The sequence below is a fragment of the Myodes glareolus genome, chromosome 8 (assembly GCF_982192425.1).
Source record: "Myodes glareolus chromosome 8, mMyoGla1.1, whole genome shotgun sequence".
Lineage (NCBI taxonomy): Eukaryota > Metazoa > Chordata > Mammalia > Rodentia > Cricetidae > Myodes > Myodes glareolus.
Window position 1 is genome coordinate 32,278,675 of NC_142033.1, and position 19,667 is coordinate 32,298,341.

The following is a 19,667-nucleotide window of genomic DNA, read 5'->3' on the forward strand; positions in this document are numbered from 1 at the left end:
GAGAATTTTGCAGTATTTGCAAATAAACAGGGTCCATCCTCTCGTATGCTTTAAACCACCTCTCAATCATTTATCATGCCCAAGCACTGTTTGTCCTGTTTTAGAGCCAGAGTTGGTTGGATCTCTGGATGTAAAACTTGTGGCTAGAAATGAACAACTATGCCAGGGACATGAAGTTGTCCACAGTCGCTCATAGCTTTTGACTTCTCTATGAGGTAAACACTCTCTGCATTCCATGTTTTTGCCACCATCCTGAACTCTACCTTGAGGCTTGGGTCCTTTCGGCCCATGCAGTTTGGCCCTAGGGTAACTTTGTTGACACACTCATGGCTTCCAGCACATCCTGTGGATTGTCAGATGGGAGGCTCCACTGCCAGGGTTTTCTTTCTTGCAGTTTATTTACATCTTACCTACAATGCCAGGAAGCCAGAGAGCAGAGACAGGAACAGACACTTCGTGTTATAAAACAAGCTGCAACCCCTAAAAATCATATACAGACGCACTAAGACCCAGTACGATAGAACGTGACCTTTACAAAAAACAATGTCCTCCCTCCAAATAAGACCTGATACTACGGAATGTCTAGTGGAGAAGTAAGAAGTGTGAATGCATAGATGCAGGGAAGGACTTTCTGGGTAGGACTCCATCAGCACTGGAAAAAAGACCAACAATCAACAAAGGAGATCTCACAAAACTCAAAGGCTCCTTGCAGCAAAGGAAACTGTGGATTGAGGAAACAGAGCCTACAGAATGGGAGAAGATGTTTGTCATCTGACAGAGGATCCGTGTCGAGACTATACAAAGAACTTGCTAAATAAATAAACATCAAAAAAAAAAACATTTTAAAAGAGACAGGGCTCTGGAACAGAACAGAGAGTTCTCAAAAAAGAAATACAATGGCTATTAAACACATTTCAAAGTATTCAACATTCTTAACCATCCAGGAAACACAGATATCAAGGGTCCATCTCACCCTGGTCAGAATGGCCATCATCAAGAATACAATGAACGCTGATGTGGAACAAGGGGAACCTTTCTAAATTGATGAGGATGTTAATTGATAAGGTACGGTTACTTTGGAAAGGAGTCCAGAGCTTTCTCAAGCACACAAAGAGCACTATCACATGACTCTACTTCCTCGAATTGACCAAAGAACTCTAATATCCTGCAGCAGAGATGCTTGCTCGGTCACGTTGACTGCTGCTCTATTCACAGGATCTGGAAAAACACAGAATCAGTCTAGACGTCTGTCAAATGATGAGTGAAGAATGAAAATTTGGTACATGCACACGGGGGAATTCGATTCTCCAAAGAGAAACAAACTTGCAGAAAATGGATGGAACTGGAAGAACATTCCATTGAGTGAGGTCATTCAGGCCCAGAAAAACCAGCGGTTGCATAGTTGTTATGTATTACCGCTCAGACGTGGATTTGAGCTTCAAACATTTAGTTACAGATGTTCAGCCAGGAGTACCTACGGGGGCAGGGAAGGGAATAAGGGATGAGGAAGAAGAGGAGTTGGGGTAGGTTAGTCAAAATGAGGAATATACAAAAGGCCATGCGGAAATTTACTATTTTATCCTGTTTGTTTTAAGTGGTGTGGATTGAAGCCAGGTCTCGTGCATGTCAGGCAAAAGCTCAGCCACCAAGTTATATCCCCCAAGCCCTTTGAAATTTCCTATCTTACATCCCGATTCAAAAGCATAATTTTAAAAAATGAGTTAGTGGTTTGAAAATGGCTAGTGGTTTGAATGACAAGTATTCCCTATAGGCTCTCATGTTGGAATACTGGGTCCCTGGTTAGTGATGCCATTTAGGGAGGTTATGGGACCTTTAGCAGTGGAGCCTTGCTGAAGGAAGCATGTCGCTGAGGCATGCTTCAGGAATGCACAGCCTTTCTCCACTTCTTTCTCTGGGCAGCTGCTGCCATGCAATCCCCCCCTCCCCCGCAACAACATTATTCTCTCTCTCTCTCTCTCTCTCTCTCTCTCTCTCTCTCTCTCTCTCTCTCTTTCTCTCTCTGGAACTGCTGCTGTGGTTACTTGCATTGGGCCTGCACAAGACTGGGTCTGTCAGCTGTCCGCCATGGATGGAAGAGCAGCTTCATGGGGTCCTAAGCCATGCTGAGCTCCTGAGTAATGGTAGATCCTGGGAGAGGAGGAGATGTTGTCTTCAGCTTTAATTCCTGCTGGTGAGTTCAACAAGCTCCAGTGTCTAGTCCTAAACTCATGGTCACATAGGTGGCCCTGGGTACGCTCGCGGTCACAAACAAAACAGAAAAAGACATACATGTGGGAAAGGTATTGGTTAGGATGGGGGAGGGCATTAACAGGGGTGGGAGGGAAATGAGAGAGGATAGGGTTGAGAGTAACTAGGGTGTATCATGTACACATATGGAATGACACAATTTAATTAATAAAATGTTTTTAATTTAAAAAAAGCCCTCATAGAAATTAGTGACAACTGGGTCACTATGTGACTTGATAAGCATCTTAATAAAAAGGCAAGTGACACAGGGACAGATGCGCATGGGAAAGATGACATAAAGACAGACATATCGAAGATGTCTGCACAGACTGGGAGATGGTTCGCTGGGCAAGGCGTGGACACAAGCGTGAGGCCGTGAGTTCAGATCCTCAACGCTCCTCTAGGAAGCCAGGTGCAGCAGCACACATCTATAACGCCAGCACTGGGGAGGCAGAGACAGGCAGACCCCTGGAGCTCCTTCTCCAGCCAGGCCAGCTGAGTAGATGAGCACCAAGTTCAGTGAAAGACCATGTCTCCAAAGCAATGTGAATTTGACTGGGGAAGACTCCCAACACTGACTTTTGGCTTCTGCAGGCGTCACCACACAGGTCCAAGCACACAAACACTTATACAGCCACACACTACTACACTACACTGCACACACAACACAGTGGTCCTGTGGCTCAAATCATGTGCAAGGACCACCAAAATCCTTGAGAAGTCGAAGAAGCAAGGAAAGCTCTCCAGAGCCGCTAAAGAGAGCGGGGCTTGCCAGCGTCTTGGTTTCAGACTCCAGAGCTCGGCCTCAATAGGTTTCCGCTGTGGTGAGCCCGCCAAGGTGTTGGACCATTGTGGCAGCCTGCAGAAATCAATACACTCAGTGCTTTCCCTCATCTGACCACAGTGCTGTCTCTCTGGGCCAATCCACTCCCCTCAGGTATTGGGCTTTGGAAAACCAGCGCAGAAAGCCTGGCTATTTGTTCTACGGGAACACATATGTTCCCAAGGCACTAAGTGCAGGACTGCTACCGCCTGATCAGAGAGGGAAAGAGAGAGAGAGAGAGAGAGAGAGAGAGAGAGAGAGAGAGAGAGAGAGGATCCCAATACATACTTTATAGTGTTTGTGGGGGATCAATAAGATCATTTAGGTCAGGGTCAGTATACATGTGGCTGTAGTATCCCCACTTCATAATCCAGCACTCTTGAAGATGTTGCTAAACCAGGCTCTTTTCCCCAGATCCTGGGCTCCGTCGCTGAGCCCTCAGGGTATAGCTCTGGCTCAGTCCCTGAGCCATTAAAGGTAAGAATTGAGTGGACTAGGTATCACACGCATGTAGCAACTCAGTAGCCAGCCTCCTTGGCACCTGTGTCACGTACAGGCTTAGAGAACAATCACATGCGTTTGGAATTTTACAAATTTGTGACCTTTGGCTTCAGCCAGGTCTTGGATGCTGCTTCAGAAGCTATCTGGGTCTCTCTAGTCAGTTTCTTATGCGACTCCCTCCGGGAGTTTCCGGTCTGCCTTTCTCAGTCTTTACTCTCGTCTACTTCTTCCCACCGCATGGGAAACAGCTGCATCCAAAGGGCCAAGGCAACATCTACTTGCTACCTTTGCACCTCAAAAGTTACCTGTAACCCTAAAATCACTCCCCTTCCTTCCTGTCTCAGAGAACAGAGCCCTCCCCATCTTTCTCCAACTCGCATTCCCTATCCTCCCCCTCCATGACCTCCAAACACTGACTCAGAGCTTATGGTCTTAGGTTTCTGCACACATGACTCCCCTCACTTCTGGTACCAGTTGCTAGAAGGTTGCCTCTTATTCTCTGACTAATCAGCTACAAGATCACAGTTCCCACAGCCCATTCTTTGGGTCCTGTTCTTATGCTAAAGAAGCTTATTGTTAAGTATTTTCTGACCAGCAAGCCTCTTGGCCAATCCCAATCAGACCAAATGAGACCAAATTAGAAGATGCCCAGGTTTAAGGGACACCAGCACTCCCAGGTGTCCCTCACCCCCGGGAAAATATGGAGAGGGGAAAGGAGACCAGGAATGACCACCCGAGAGGGAAAAGGGGAGAACTCATGTTCCTTCCCTGGAGGGTAGTTTAAATAGCCTGTGGGAGTGGTCTTGATCCGAGGGATCACCATTTGGCAGGCTTTCTTGGAGGTGGAGTTTGGACTGAGGCAACTCCCAGGGGAGGGAGCTTTGAGATGGACCTTTCTACCAACATTTCAAGATGGATGACAGTGTGAAGATCCCCAATCGAACATTCCAAACTCTTTGGATAAGGATTTAGGAGGTGAGGTGATGCTTTTAACCAAACACTAATAGGACGCAGATGGTGTGGGAGAATTATCTGTATTCTGTCAATCATGTATTTTAATAAAACACTGATTGGCCAGGCAGAAAGTATAGGTGGGAATACCAGACAGGAAGTAGAGGTGATGCAATGAGAACAGGAGAATTCTGGGAAGCAGGAAGCTTCCTCTGTCATTCCTGCCCAGACCACCAAAGAGGCAACATGTAAGCTGACAGCTGAAAAAGGTACCAAGCCATATGGCTAACATAGATCAGAATAATGGGTTAAGATAAGTCATAAGAACTAATAAGCAGCCTGACCTAATGGGCCAATCAGCTTTATAACTTATAGAGATTTCTGTGTGATTGATTTTCTCTGGGACTTGCTGGCTGTGGGGTACCGGGTGGGAACAGATACCCCAACAAGCCAGGCCCCTCACTACATATGGCGCCCACATGGATAACTGCATCCACAGAAAGCCTGAGAAAGTTTGGGAAAGAATAGAGTAAAGCATGATTTCTTGGTAGCAGCAATTTCTCAGGTCTGCTCTGCTTACTAGAGGCAAGCAAGTGCTCTCATCTAAGAGAGGCTTCCTGACTCAGCTTTAGCTGCAAAATCCTGCAGCTCTTTAAGAGGTCCTGCCACGAAGCACTTAAACGGTGTCGATGAAAAGCTGAAAGCATGCTTTTTGGGTTTTCAGCCATAGGAGGAAAAAAGCTGTGCTGTTTTAAAATGCCAGCTTTCTGGACTGTCCTGCCAGGACAAACTCTGACTCTTGCAGGCAGGCAGTCCAACTGAGTGTGGTCTGTGAGCGGAATGCTGCAGCTTGCTTGCTGGCAAGGACCTTGAAATGCCATAGAGTTGTGGCAGTGAACACAGCTCTGGCTGGTATCTCAGCCATGAGGCTGGAAAGCTAAGGAATGGGCTGGATCTAACTGTCAAAGCTACAGCTTTAGTCCTACCCACTGAAGACTCCTGTGGTTAGAAAAAGAGAGATATACAGTAAAGAGAGATTCAAAGAGTAAGAAAACCTCTAAATGGTTTACAGTGTGTTAAAAAATATATGCAAGATAAAAGTTAAAGTTCTTAAAGTAAAGAAAGAAAGAGAGTAGTTGGGTGTGGTGGTATACACCTTTAATCCCAACACTTAGGAGGCAGAGGTACATTGACCTCTGAGACTTCAAGTGGTAGAGGTAGATTGACCTCTGTGACTTTAAGGTGTGGTAGTACACACCTTTAATCCCAATGCCTGGGAGGCAGAGACAGACAGATCTCTGTGAGTTCAAGGTGTGGTAGCACACGCCTTTAATCCCAGCACTGGGGGAGCAGAGACAGAGGGATCTCTGTGAGTTCAAGGACAGCCTGATCTACAGTGTTATTCCAGGACAAAGATATACAGAGAACCTGTCTCAAAAACTAAAAGTAAAAATAAAAGAAATAGAGGTTAAAATAAAGTTGCATAAAGATGGAAAATACACAGAGAATCTTGATACTGTATGTTATTATACTCTCTTTGAATTGTTTGAATGCTAAGGAAGGAGAAACAGCTGCTAAAAGACTTTTGTTTATAAATGCTGCTGAACTAAACCAAGATAGGTATTTTGAAAATACCTTGGCTTCAAAATTGAAGTCAAAAGGTATGTTACTTTGGAGAAGAGATTTTGCTTTTGTTTCCACAGAAAATGAGAGGCTGTGGATTCATTCTGAATTAAGAAAAATCAGGTTCAAACAAGGGAGACCACCTGAGCAATCTCCGATAGGAACAGATGGCCCAGATGTCTGAGTTCTTCATCCAGAACAGGTTCAAGACTGCTGCCTGAGATGATCAAGACTCACAGGATACTTCAGTCAGGACTTGATCATAACTCTAAATTTTCTTTAGGTCCCCATAAGATTATCAGTGCCCCCAACCAGCAGGAAGTAGCCTGAAATACTACGCCCACATTCCCAACAAATGGACTATGGGTATTTTCCTTTGTTTTTTCTTAAAAAAGAGGGAAATGGTGTGGGAGAATTATCTGTATTCTGTCAATCATGTATTTTAATAAAATGCTGATTGGCCAGGCAGGAAGTATAGGTGGGAAAACCAGACAGGAAGTAGAGGTGATGCAATGAGAACAGGAGAATTCTGGGAAGCAGGAAGCTTCCTCTGCCAGTTCTGCCCAGACCACCAGAGAGGAAAGATGTAAGCTGCCCAGCTGAGAAAGGTACTAAGCCGTGTGGCTAACGTAGATAAGGATAATGGGGTAACATAAGTCATAAGAACTAATAAGTAGCCTGACCTAATGGGCCAATCAGCTTTATAACTTATAGAGATCTCTGTGTGATTGATTTTCTCTAGGACTTGCCAGCTGTGGGGTACCGGGCGGGAACAGATACCCCAACAAGCCAGCCCCTTCACTACACGCAAAGGATCACATTTCCCAGTTTGTCTTGAGGTATTTTAAAAAGATAAATGAGGCTGGAGAAATGGTTTAGCCATGAAAGGCTAGGCTCACAACCAAAAGATAAGACTATAAATGGCCAAGCAGATAGCAAAGATGCTATTATGGTTTCAGTGTCCCCCTAAAATTTCCATGCTGGCACCTTAATTATTCATTGTGCTTATGTTAGAAGCTGAGGCCTAGGGAAGGTACATGTCATGGAGGCTGAGCCCTCATGCATAAATTAATGCTTTTCTCAAAGGGGTGGGTTGGCTGCCACTCCACTGTGGCTCCCTTTCTTCTCTGCTGTCTGTTTTAACTTTACTGCCAGTCTAAGAAACAGCACACGGCCCTCAGAAGAAGTCCGGCAGCATCGACTGTCTGGTCCTGCTCTTCTCAGCCTCCAGAGATGTGTTCCAAAACAAGCCTCATTTTGTAAATTGCCCAGTTTCAGGTGTTCTAAGTAACAACAACAACAACAACAACAACAAAGCTAAGACAGATACTTGGGAAAACAGGAATGGAGCCTTCATGCTGTTTCTGATAGACCACCCCCTTAGGAAGCCCATGTAGTTAGCAATCCATAAACTCTCAAACTCAGACCTGTGAGTTTTTGTGGAAGTGTCATTGTGTAGACAGTTACATCGGTGGTCATGGGATCATCTCAAAGCTCTCACCTCTCTCTCCTCTGAGGCTGGGGACTGGCACTGAAGGTCTCAGCTCTCTCTGATCACGCCTTGATCTTCCTGGTGGCCAGCCTTCTCTTGAGATTCTTCAGGGGCTGTCAGCTACCTGTCACTTCATCGCCAAATAGAAGACCCAGATCACTCTGATATACATGTACGTGTGATGTATGCATACATACATACATGCCTAAATGTGTCTGTATATATGTTATATATCTGTGTAATACATGTGTATATATTTAATACTTAAATGTGTATCTTATTATAATGTATACTACTAAGCATTCTGACTTAATGCTTCTCAATTCACATCCTGCTATACTAAGTTGTTTTTATTTTCTAAATTTTAAACTATATGATGTCCTTTTCTGCCAGGGCCCCCACCTGCCTCATGAGAGGCCCTCGTATGGCCTGGGTCTCCACTCTGACGTTCTGTTTGTGCCTCTGCCCTTTGGGGATGGGGTCCCTCCTTCCTTCTCTGGCTCCTGCCTACCTTTTTATCAGAGCCAGGTTATACAGCTCTAAGCAGCTTGAGCTGTTCAGAAATTTGTCACCAGGCAAGTGGACTGACTCGGGGGTGCTCCCGGGCTTCCAACACACTTGATCCAGGGGCGATCTTACCAAGGCGATCTCAGCAAAGCTGTGCAGACTGTATGACTTAAACGACAGGAATCTATTTTCTCCCAGTTCTGAAGGCTAGAAGTTGGCATTCAGGTGCCCATAGGACTGGGCTCCTCTGAGGATCTTTCTTCTTGGTTTGTAAATGGATGTGCCCCTTGCAAGGTCTTCCCTGTATATCTTTCTTATGTAATCTTTTATCATTTTGTATGTGTGTATGTTCATGTGTGTCTTGACCATACATGTGCAAATGTACATGGAGGCCAGAGGCTGATGCCAGGCGTCCTTCACAGTTACTCTTCACTTCATTTTTCAAGCAGGCTCACTAGCAGTGAGGGCCAGGGATGCCTGTGTCTCTGCCTCCCTAGGATTCTTGATACATGCTGCTACTTTTGGTTTTATGTGCGGAGACCCAAACTCAGGTTCTCACACTTGGGTGACAAGCACTTTACCGGCTAGTCCACATCCTCAGCCCTTATTTTAAAAAAGTGTTTCCCTATGCCACTTGGCTCCTCCCTCTCGTCTCTGCTTCCATCTCCCCAGTGTTGTGATTGTAGCCCACCTCCACATCTGGCTCCAAGTGTTTCAGTAGCATATGTAAATGTGACAGTTTCCATGGACTTCTTAGAACAGTAGTAAGAGCATGTATCTCTTCCATACCCATCTTTCCTGCTTCTTTTCCCCAGAACCCCTAATAGTAAGCTACCACTTTTGGTCTAAGAACCTCTTATGGTAGGAAGCCAGTAGTACTGGAGGATAATCAGCCACCAATGACCCCATTTGATCTTGTTGACCTCAATAAAGACCCTGCATGCAAAGTTCAGGGGTTTAAATTTTCAATGAACAAACCAGGGGGAGAAAGTATAATTCTTCCCTTCAGACTAGTCTGAAGGTCTTGCTTTCATTGGTCAAATAAAGAGACTGCCTTAGCCTTTGATAGGACAGCAGCTTAGAAAGGCGGAGTAGACAAAACAGAATGCTGGAAGAAAGAAAGCAGAGTCAGGCAGCCACCATGGAGCCAGCCACCAGGTCAGACATGTTGAATCTTTCCCGGTAAGCTATCACCTTGTGGTGCTACACAGATTATTAGAAATAGGTTACTCAAGATGTGAGAATTAGCCAATAAGAGGCTAGAACTAACGGGCCAAGCAGTGTTTAAATGAATACAGTTTCTGTGTGATTATTTTGGGTAAAGCTAGCCAGGAGCCAGGCGGGACGCAAAGCAGCCCACTGCTCCTTCTACATTAGTCATCATTATTTCCTTCTCCCTTCAGCTCCATCTCCAGCAGATTTACAGGAGAAAAAAATGGCACTCAGTATCTCGAACCATTCCATGACTTCATCCGCTAGAGAACCCATCCTGCTCAGGAGGAAGGCTATGGGCCTGAAAGAGAAGAGGTTTTATTACAAAGGCATCTCCAAACTCTGAGTCTGAGGAGCACATGGTAAAATGGGTTCCCAGTCCACTCTTGGATTTTATTCAGAGTACATTTTGAAGAAAAAAATTGCTTATTTTCTAATTATTTCACACACAGACACACACCTAGCTTTTCGTGCCAATTTCCAGTCTTCCTCTCAGCCGAATGATTAAGGGAACATCATTTCCTGTGTCGGGCTGTCTTGCAAAAAGCCTATACCCTCTGGGTAGGTTATTTCGATTTTGACTATACAGAGGAGATAGATTCTGGGAGGGGGAAGATCTGCCTCCAGGTTACCACTCCAAATAATTGCTCCTCGCTTATAAAAGTTAGTTGAATGTATATTCTCTCCCCACCCAGCACACCCCCACTGTCCCTGAAGGTCTTAGAGCAGGTAGGACATTCAATGCCTGTCTTTTATCTCCTGTGCTGCGACCTTCATCTCCCCATGCTGTTTGTGTCCGGTTCTGTGACATTTCTGGAACCAAAACATACAAAAGAGCCCACTAGCAGTACGTCTTATTATGAACGAATTGTGTGTTCCCCCCAAATCAAATATTGAAGCGCTTGAGTCAAAGCTGAAATGGTGTTCAGGGATGGGACCTTTAGGAGATGACGAAGTTTAGATGAGATGGTGGGGATGGGGACCTGATGATGGCAGCAGGACCCTTAGAAGACAAACCACCCCCAAAGCTCACTCTCTGGCTGAAGTCTGTACCCACCGGTCAGGGAGTCAGACTTCGCCAGAACCTAACAGTGGAGCCCTCCCACGGAACTTGCAGCCTTTGAACGGAACTCCTGTCGCTGAGCTTCTTTCCTATGGTTGCTTGAGCAGACAAAAATTCCTGACTACCCCTGTTCTCCCCTTTTCACTTTTAAGAATTAAAAGGTTCTTTGCGGTAGGAAAAAATAATTGCATCACTAATTTCAACCTTGGATATGTTTGTTTGTTTGCTTGCTTGTTTTAACCAGTTTAATTATAGTTTGTCCGTCCATTTATGTTTGCACTGCTGGGGAGCCAAAGCCATTTTATTCAAGGGTAGAGAATGCTCTACCCTTGGCTACATCCCCAGTCCCAGGGAAAGATTGCTGTAGGAAAGGAAAACAGCCGATGGCTCAGAAGAAGGGCATGGCTTTTGTAGAAGCTCAGTTTGGCTTTTATGGATTAAGAAGGGTGACCCTTGGGCAAGTTGTCTGTGGTCAGACATTACAGCCGAGAGGCATCTGGGAAGAACAGTGGTGGCTTTGGGGCCACATACTGGTATTTAATCCCGAGCTGGGCTTTATTCTACGGCCTTAACTTTCTGCCTTGGTTTCCACATCCATACCCACAGTAACATTAATGGTCTCCATATCGATATTGGAGAGACATGGAAATTCCAGAGGCACCTTGTGGATGACTCGGAGAATGGGGTGAGCCTCAGAAGGGAAGAGTAAGTAACTGGTATCCATAATTACTCTGCCTTGAAGACTCATGGCACATGCGGCCTTCTTGAATGCAAAAGGAAGGCTCGATAGACCAACCGAACCATGGATAGAGCTCTCCAACTACACAGAGAAGTTAAAAGGGGGGTCAATGCGTGTGTGTGCACACACACGTGTGTGCGTGCATGTGTGTGTGTGTCATATGCTGCTCAAATTGTAACAGCATCATTAACATGTCCTGAGCATCTGTGACAGGCAGAATGTCAGACTCACTAAAATCAGAATCCATGTTTAACAAATCCCCAGGTCATTTGTTAGCACATCTAAGCACGAGAAACTCTGGTTTTGAGATTACCCTCTAGGGAGAGAACCATGTGTGGCGTCACTCCTATAAAGGATTGGTGGGGCAGCTGAGGGGTTTCTCTGCTCTTTGGAACTCGTAAGAGCGTCTTAGAATTGTAGCCAGTAGCTACCACGTGTCTGTGAAAGAAAAATCAACAGGTGCGGCAGAGCTATTTAAAAAAACAATTGTTCAGTCTAGGTTTACAGAATCTAAGCATAAGATCTTGGGACCTGAATGTCATGGTATGAGATTGTGAAATGTATAAATCAAATATGCACGAAGCTTAAAATTTGCATATAATCCAACCAGTTGGATCAGTTGGCACATTATATCTATCTCAGCTTCACGCTCTCCTCTCTCGCTTCCACACACAAGCACAACCTTTTGTACTTTCATCATGCCACTTGTTGACTATTCCACAATTAGTTTTTAAATATTCTTTCTTACAAGAGAGGAAGGTCACTGACAATCAAGCTTGTGGCTTTTAGTGTCTTTCATACCTGCATCCAACAAAGATACAAGCCAGTCTTTCTCAGACCTCGCAAAGATGACACAGTATGCACTGTAGGCAGATGAATAATTCTTGCAACAAAATGGATGGCACTTCACATTTTCTTTACCTGCAAAAATAGAATATAAGGCAGCTGTACAAGACTTTGTTAAGGAGGGGATACTTTGTTAAGGGTGTCATAAGACTCCTGGAGTTTTTAATGCCAAAAATAAATGTAAAAACAAAACAAAGCAAAAAAAAAAAACTTCTAGCAATGGAAAAAAAGGCAGAATCAAAGAAGACTTTAGAGACAGAATAGGATACATTAGGAAAGGTGGCGATGGGACAGGTCTCCTGATCTACTATGAGCCAGTGGGGCCTGAATCACCCCAGTCATCCTGGAGTCTAGGTGTCCTTTCCCATGTGGACAGGAAACAAAAGGGCCATGGGAAATACTCTGGGAATTTCCAATCTTCCAAGGACACAAGTCTTAAGCTTACAGGCTCTGAAATGAGAATCTTGGATTTTCTGTCATCACAGGCTTTCATTATGCGCCCCCCCCCAGATAAACTGGAAATGAAGCATGGTGGTACGCACCTGCAATTCCAGCACGGGGCTGGGAGGGAGGGACAGGGCTGAAGCAGGAGGATCATGAGTATGAGACTAGCCTGGAATGAGGAGTAAGACTGTAGTGGCTGAGAAGATGGAAACAGGAAGGAAGGAGAAAAGGAAGGAAGAGATGGAGACAGGATGAAGGGAGGGGATTCTGGGAACGACTCTAGAAACACTCTCTTTACCTTAGTCCTTTTGTTCCTTGTGAGTCAAAACCAAACCCAAGGTCACACAGGTTTTCTTGAGAAAGAATTTATTGACACATGAGTTGGAGTGATAGATCTCTCTGATCTAAAGCTATTTTGGAATATGTGCGTTGACATCTGGCCAAATGACTCCTAACTCAGTTTCCTTGGATACCATTAGCTCACCAGCCATGAGGGACACCAGGCCACATGATGTCCCTGAGTTGGCAAGTCCTTCTCGGTTGCTCTTACCTCGCATTTGTGCTTACCTGGCAGAAGGCATCTTTTCAGCAGGCAGGTCCAGCCCGAGAAGGAGTGTCTTAATTACTTTTGTCTTGCTATGAGACACCGTGACCAAGGTGATTTTCAGAAGGAGGGATTTTGCGGGCTTATAGTTCCAGCAGATGAGTCCATGACCATCATGGAGGTGAACACAGAAGCAGGCAGGCAGGCATAGTCCTGGTTCAGTAGCTGAGAGTATACATCTTAATCAATAAGCACCAGGCAAAAATAGTTAAGTAAGAATGCCACGGACTTTTGAAACCTCAAAGCCTACCCCTCAGTGATGCACTTCCTCCACAAGGCTACATCTCCTAATCTTTCCCAAACCGTTTCACTATGTGGGGAGCAACTATTCAAACATATGAGCCCACGGAGCCATTTCTCATTCAAACTACCAATTTGAATTGGGAAAATTCAAATAATCACCACTCATGTCCAGCTGAGAGGATCCAGGACTAGTCCTCTTGTAGAGGGTCCCTACACCAACACATGGAGGGGAGGAAAGCAGCATCCTATGGGTAGTACTGTCCCCCAACCCTTGAAGTCCTCTCACAGTGCTATTCCTTTGTGTGTCTGTCCCCATATCTTCAGGTGAAGGTGTAGACTTGGCTAATTGCAGCTTCACATATCAGCTTAGCTAGTTCATGAATCAAAGATGCAAAGGGTACATACATCCAAGACTGAAAACCCACTTCCTTTCCATTTTCTCTAACAAAATATATCATCCAATGCAGCACATCAAAGATTCTGAAAATTGTTTTATTAACAACATGAAAATATTTCAAGAATAAGAAGTCTTCATTTTTACCAATTTTTCCTTTCAGAGAATTTTAAGTCTCAGGGCTAGCTAAATTATCTTGCAAATTAAAGTGCAAAAAAGAAGATTTTTTTAAAGAAAATCATCTCACCCTTATGACTCCAAAATAACAAATTTGTAGTCAGGTTTAAATTCACAGAAGTGGAGGGAGGTAGGACCCACATTCTTTCTGCAGCTGTTCCCAAGCCTTTCTGACATTGGGACAGACATAGTGTCTTCAAAGTCTCTCATGGAACTTATCTTTTTAGAAAACACAAGCTTGGCTAGGACATGTACAATTGTTACAGTGCTAGCTTTGACACCTTAGGATGTAGGAAGCAAAAGCCATCTCAGTTAGTCCAGGAGATATTGGCTCCCTAGAGTTAGTGTATTATGCTACCAATGACCATGACAGAGTCTCAGGGCTTTCTGCAGAGGAACAGAGTAAGCATAGAGCTGGCCCGCCAAGGGCCTGTGCCAAGTGACCACAGTGGAATTCAAGACCAGTGAGGAGACTTTTCTATGCAGGGCTTAATTGTAGAGCAGTTTATTTACCATTTGAAAGACAGAAATTTCTCCATTCTGAGTGAGGCCATGTTAGAATGGAATGATAGTGGTAGCCTCAAGTATGAGATATTTTCATTAGTTAGAAAATAAAAATACAATGTCAAGTACAATATGTCATTTTGAAATTGTAATCATAGTGGGATGGCTAAACCTTTCTAACACGTATTGTATTATTTCAAATACATGTGTGTGTTGATAAGAACACTTAAAATCTATTCCCATCATTTTTTATAAATATTGGTGTCAACTTATGATGATTAGTTTTATGTCATTTTGACACAAGCTAGAGTCATTGATGAAAATGGAACCTCAATTGAGGAAAAGAGCCTCAGTAAGATTGGGCTGTAGGCAAGCCTATGAGACATTTTCTTAATTAATGATTGATGTGGAAGGGCCCAGTCCATTGTGATTGGTGCCACCCCTGAACTGGTGGTTCTTGGTTTTATAAACATATATAGGCTGAGCCAGCCATGGAGAGCAAGCCAGTAAGTGGTACTCCTCCGTGACCTCTGCATCAGCTCTTCCGCACAGTTTCTGTCCTCTTTGAGTTTCTGTACTGACTTATTTTGATAATGAGCAGTGTTGGAAGTATGCGCTGTGTGGGAGGTCCTTCTGTCTGTGTGTTGTTTTTATTAGTGAATGAACAAAGAACCGCTTTGAGACTATGGCAGGGAAGAACAGAACTAGGCAGGAAAATTTAGGCTGTACGCTGGGAGAAAGAAGAGCAGAGTCAGAGAGACACCATGGAGATGCCGCCAGAGTCAGACCTGCCGAAACTTTGCTGGTAAGCCACTGCCACATGGAGATACACAAATTAATGGAGATGGGTTAAATTAATACAAGAGTTAGCCAGTAAGAAGCTAGAGCTAAAGGGACAAGCAGTGATTTAATTAATATAGTTTCTGTGTAGTTATTTTGATTCTTGTCGGATGGGACAAACAAGCAGCTCTTGTCTCCCACTACATATAAACTGACTAAATCCTTTCCTCTCCATGCTTTCACGGCTTCATCTCAGTGATAGTACTCTATCTAGGCTATAACAATTGTCATCGCACTGTGTTGAAGATTCCTTAAATCTATCCTGTGGGTTTTACGAGAGAATTTTTATTCATTCCATCATGCCCCAATACTCTTTCCTCCTTGAAAACTGTAGTGATGTCTCAGGAATGGAAGGTAAGCTGTGAGGTACATGAGGCCATATTCTTTCAGAACTGTGAGCAATAAATAACATCACTACTGTAGTCCTGGGCCACAGTAGTAAAGCCCTTCTTCTCAGTACTTGTTTTCTAAAGCCAGAGGACCCGCTTGCTAAGATTCCTCCTTCCCTTCATATTTGCCTCCCCCATGAACCATGCTTGGCAGATCCCTGACTGTTCATGCTAAGGCTAACATCACTATAATAGGGGACCTAGCGAGTCCAAGCCTCTGCCTCCTCCTCTTCAGGAGGCAGACTTCCTCAGGGCTTGGCTGTCCAGGTTTCAAGGTCCGTTGCTTTCTGTTTCAGCTGCTACAGAGTGACATTTGTTCATGTGACATGGGCCCTGCTGCTCCCAGAAAATCACAGTTCAGTTCTTGATGGAAGAGGGTTATCTGTCTATTGTGTTATTTTCATTGGTCAATAAAGAGACTGCCTTGGCCCTTTGATAGGACAGAAAATTAGGTAGGCGGAGTAAACAGAACAGAATGCTGGGAAGAGGGCAATGAGGCAGACACCATGGAGCCAGCCACCAGGTCAGACATGCTGAATCTTTCCCGGTAAGCCACACCTCGTGGTGCTATACAGATTATTAGAAATGGGTTAATCAAGATGTGAGAGTTAGCCAGTAACTAACTCTCTAGAGATAATGGGCCAGGCAGTATTTAAATGAATACAACTTATGTGTAATTATTTCTGGGGCTAAGCTAGCTGTGCAGGAGCTGGGCAGGATGAAAAGCAGGCCTGCCCGCAGCTCCATCACTACAAGTTCTTAACAGCATGCTCTTTTTCTAGAACTGTTCCTCTCCTCACACACTTGCAGTACCCTCCTTGAGTTCTCCTCTATGGACTTAGTAATGTCTTCCAAGGGCCTTTGTACGTTGGTCTTCCACTGCAAGAGAGAAAGCAATCATGAATGACAAAATGTTTAAATCTCTTGGGTAGAATGATCCTTTCTGGAAGATACTGTCCCAACAGACTAACTTCTGCTCCAACCCCCTACTCCTAATGGCATATCACATCTTCCCCTAGGTCACAAGGTCATGTCTTAATCACACATCCTCAGATGGTAGAGAGTGTCTGAACACTCCCTTACATCAGCTATAGATACAGATCCAGGAACACTACCCTATCTTACATCCATTTTCCTTGCCATCCTTCCCTCTATATCCCACCACGTAACCTTGTTGGACAATCCCCTCTGCTTCAATGGTGGTTGCTCTTACTGTGAACTCGATCAACATTGCTAAGAAACACCTCCCTGTTTTGTTGAACATCAACTCCTTTTGGGAAGGCCATCTGGTTACTTCTCTCGTTCTCTCCCCTATGAGATAATTAAGCTGCCAGCTCATGTTTATTGGAGCCTATAACAGCTGTAAAATCTCACCTTCTTCCATCTTGTTCAAGAGTCACAGTCCTGGCTGCTCCTCCAGATCCTGTTCCTCTCAGCCAGGGTTCCGGGTGAGCTTCCTTTATGATTCTGTGGATGGTAGCCATTCTCCTGGGAGACGCCCCTCTGCCTCCAGCCCTAGCATCTTGCTCACTGTATTTTCTCTTTGTTCTTCCCAAGTCCCTGCCCCGGTGGTAAGAATTATACACATTTCCATAACCTTAAGGCCTTCCTAGATTTCTAGAAAAATCGATTTCTCAAGAAATAAACCCTTTTAACTGTCTTCTTGGACTGTGAGTGTTGTCTCTTAGTATCCCTCTGCCTCATCAGAGAGATGGGACCTTTGCTTTAGAAGAATTCATGTTCCTATTTTTTCCCATTCTTTACATTTTGGTTTCTCTACAAGGCCCAGCACCCTCGGTTAAGTGGTAGACAGAGCTTCTGATCAACAACCCAGACAACAGCAAAGCCTGGGTTAGAAGCCGGTAGGCAAGTCAGGTCATTGTGTTATCCCCACCTATTCGGGGTGCCTTATGTCACAGCACCTCCTGGGCTTGACACCAACGGCGTAGAGGTTAAACTCCACATATCATTGCCCTACAGGATTTCAGCTCTTGCTTTCCGTTAATTTGTTCTTTTTCAGTTTGACTTTTTGCCTACAGACAGGATTGAGAAACACAGTAAAAGCAACAAATGCCCCTCTGCCAACCAGTACCCGAATGAGTGCTTCCTCTCATTTCATTCTTATGTGCACTCCAGTACTTAGGCTACGCAATGCCTGAAGTTTAAGATCAACTGGGCTGTGCACAGCAGGACAGACGAAAAGCATGTTTGGAACTGGTGAGATGGCTGGCGGGCAAAAGACCTGACCGTTTGAGTTTGCTCCCCAGACCCCAGGTGGTAGTAAGAGGGAACTAGCTCCCGAAAAGAGGCCTCTGACTTCCACACACAGCTCCTGCCCCCTGCCCCGAGACACACTATCTTTTAAAAAATATTTATTTTATATCTTTTACTAAAATCTACATCAGAACAAAACCAGCCATTCACTGCAGGCAAAGTTTCCACAGGCAGCCATGCCCAGTCTGCACAGAAATCCTATCACACAACACTCACAGCCTGACCCTGAAGCCATCCATACACAGGAGAGCTGGAGAAGCTGCCCGTGGTATATGGGGCCTTGCTTTCCTGTTCTTGCTGGGTACAGCCTATGGCAATGGGCCATGCGACAGCTATGAGGATTCTTAGGAAGCAGGAGTCCTGTTCAGACAATTGTCTCACTAGCACAGGTGGGGACCAGAGGACACCACGCTCAGCTCCCTCCAGAAAGCAGTCTGAGAATGTGTTCTGTCATCTGAAGAGGGCCTGCTGCTCCTAGCGTACCCCTAGTCGCTTACTTCGCGAGGCATGGGTGAAACGGAGCTACCACGGCTTTTCCCAGACACACACACACACACACACACACACACACACACAGAGAGAGAGAGAGACAGAGACAGAGACAGAGACAGAGAGACAGAGACAAAGAAAGACAGGAGAGATAGACAAGAGAGACAGGAAAAGACAGCAGACAGAGAGAGAGAAAGATAAAGAAAGAAAGGAAGGAAAGAAGGAAGGAAGGAAGGAAGGAAGGAAGGAAGGAAGGAAGGAAGGAAGGAAGAAAGGAAGGAAGGAAGAGAGCCAAAACCCAGGATTCCTGCCACTAATGCCTGAGGTGTCATATCCACGGACCTCAGATGCCTGGATTCTGTGGCTGTGGAGGTACCAGATTTCCTCTGTGCTGCCGTCTGCAGTCACCTGCACTGTTCTCCCATCTAAATGGCAGCCAGAGTCTTCAGAAAGCTCAGAGGGCCTCCATCCCACCAGCCGCCATGCACAGAGCCCCAAATGTCCTGCCTCAGCGCCTGCTGCTGGCCTTCCTTCCTTGCTCACCTTTTCCTGGTTCCTTCCTGCCTCTTTTCTTCTTAACATGGCTGGCCATCTGGACCTGGCTCTTTTTAAACTGAAGTCCCAGTAAACTCACATCCTGTCCCTTGGCTCTGGAGCCCCAGTTCTTCCCTCTCTCCTTTCTCAGATCCTATAAACGTAACAGAGTATCCCCAGGCCTCAAGCTAGAAAAAAAAAAAAAAAGATTAGTCAAAATGTGCATGTCACATCTGCCACTCATAAAGACATTTTAATCCATGAGACTGACTACACTGCTTTGTCCTTTCTCTGACTGTTTGCCCTGGGGCTGAAACTGCCTAATCTTCTCCAGCAGGGGCAGTTAAACTTTAAAGACCTTCTCATCTACCATGGCATTGGGGCCCAGGGGGAAGCTATTATTATTAAGCATGTACCCCAGGCCTTCAGCTCCCCTCTGATCTTGTTTTTGCTGGTTACATGCTTGGTGCCTCTCCTGCTGGCACTTCTGTGTGGTATCACGGCTCCATGGATGTTGATAAATGCTATATAAAAGTCTATTAAATTAATCCAAGGGCTTCCATGCTGGTTCCCTATTGACATCACAGATATGGGGGCGGGTCTTTAAAGTTTAAATGCTTCCGGAGATGCTCTGGGTGGTTTCCCTCATGAGGTTTAAATATACAATCTGTACTGACTGGCCACCCCAACCTTGAGCATTCCTTCAGCTTCTGTGTTTGCCTATATATATATATATATATATATATATACACCTATATATATGCCTATATA

The 19,667-nt window shown here is 44.9% G+C and overlaps 1 long non-coding RNA gene across 1 annotated transcript; it reads right to left on the reverse strand.

Annotated features, from left to right (window-relative positions):
- Positions 1-9,122: 9,122 nt before the first annotated feature.
- On the reverse strand, positions 9,123-19,597 carry LOC146893821 (uncharacterized). The gene is made up of 4 exons (XR_015738554.1): positions 16,974-19,597; positions 13,016-16,478; positions 11,960-12,079; positions 9,123-9,657 (listed from the first exon to the last, which is right to left on the reverse strand). It is a non-coding gene; the product is annotated as an uncharacterized LOC146893821 (long non-coding RNA).
- Between the last annotated feature and the right edge of the window lie 70 nt (positions 19,598-19,667).